The sequence below is a fragment of the Benincasa hispida genome, chromosome 11, assembly GCF_027475165.1.
Source record: "Benincasa hispida cultivar pf3 chromosome 11, pf3_genome.v1.1, whole genome shotgun sequence".
Lineage (NCBI taxonomy): Eukaryota > Viridiplantae > Streptophyta > Magnoliopsida > Cucurbitales > Cucurbitaceae > Benincasa > Benincasa hispida.
In genome coordinates, this window is record NC_143488.1 from 67216705 (window position 1) to 67218301 (window position 1597).

General features: G+C 42.4%; 1 non-coding gene across 1 annotated transcript; it reads left to right on the forward strand.

Annotated features, from left to right (window-relative positions):
• Positions 1-296: 296 nt before the first annotated feature.
• On the forward strand, positions 297-403 carry LOC120092239 (small nucleolar RNA R71). The gene has a single exon (XR_005485950.1). It is a non-coding gene; the product is annotated as a small nucleolar RNA R71 (small nucleolar RNA).
• The last annotated feature ends 1194 nt before the right edge of the window (positions 404-1597 follow it).

Here is a 1597-nt window from a genome sequence, read left to right on the forward strand (position 1 = left end):
TGGACATTCTTCCATTGAGTGAGCATCTCTGCAAATGACACAACTTGCGATCGTTTGAGCGATTGCGTTGACCTGCCCTTTGTTTGCTCCCGTATTATTATTGCGTCATTATCTTTAATTCTTAATCTTTGATCGCTTTCCCAACAATCCTCGTGGTTTTTGGAAATGCGATCAAGTATACTCTTTGCCTCCTCATATGTTTTGTCTAGCAGACCACTAGCGGTTGCCGTATTTGCAGCGGCCTGCGAAGAGGGATTCAGTCCTTGGTAAAGATCTTCATCTGCAGGCAATCTGGTAAGCCATTATGTAGACAGTCTCTTACCAACCGCTTGAACCTCTCCCAGGCATCGCTGAGCGATTTGTCATCTTCTTGTTCAAAATTTGTTATTAATTTCCTTCTCCTAGCATTCTCGATTGGTGGGAAATACTTCTTCATAAACTTTTCCACCACTTGTTCCCATGAAGTTATCTCCCTCGGTTCGAGAGAATATGCCCATTTTCTTGCTTGATCGCATAAGGAAAATGGGAATAGAGTGAGTTGAACTTTCTCGGTGGAGATATTCGGGAACATAAAAAGTATTGCAGATTTCTATGAAGCTCTGGAGGTTGGCGTGTGGGTCTTCGCCACGCCGTCCTCCAAACTGCCTAGCAGCCTAGATCATCTGTAACATTACCGGCTTCATTTCAAACCTCGATCCATCTAACGCCGGCCTCATGATTCCTGGAGAGAAATCATAGAGGTTAGGTGACGCATAGTCCTTAATTGGTCTATTGCAGTCATTCTCCAGAAGGATCGAGTTGGCCATTATATTATTCACATTTGCGGCCCTTGCTTCTGGTTGTTCTCTCTTGTTGTTGGCGGTTTTCTCTTAGTCTACGTCAAAATATTCTCTCAATCTCCGGGTCATAATTCACCAGAGATTGAGAGTCTGCAAAGAAATCAGAAAAATTACCGTTAGCACACTATTTTGCCGAAGTCCCCGACAACGGCGCCAAAAACTTAATGCGTTATTTTATGATGTGGAATTATGGATGAATTGCGATGATGAAAATGCGTTGAGCACTCATGTTTTCTCAGTGGAATCCAAGTATAAACCCCACTGAGTTCTTGGTAAATCCAGGGTCAAACTCAGAGACTTGGGAAAACAGGTTGCGGTGGTAATTTTTAGAAAACTTTGCGATAACCGGTAACTCAATTAATTGTTGGTTTGTTTATTGATTGCGATAATGAAAAATAAACAAATGCGGCGGATTTGAGAAAAGTCTGATTGTGTGATAGATGCACTGAGTATGCAGATGAACGGGTTGAGAAGGTCTTTAGCTAGTGTTACTTAGGAATGCGTCAGACTATGCGATCGTGCTATAACTATGCACAACAAGTCATTTTCCAATGCAAATGCGATGCTCCTAAGTCTAGGACGCATTTGTTGAATGCAAAAGTGTCCATAGTGCTTATTCCTAAATCTCTACTCTTTTCCTATGCAATGATGCAAGATGCACAATGGCAAGGTGACCAAGTTGCGGCAATCCTTCTTGAGTAAATGTTTGCGAACACAATCATCGTAAAGTCTTGCGGTAATGCTGCGCTCGACCAATG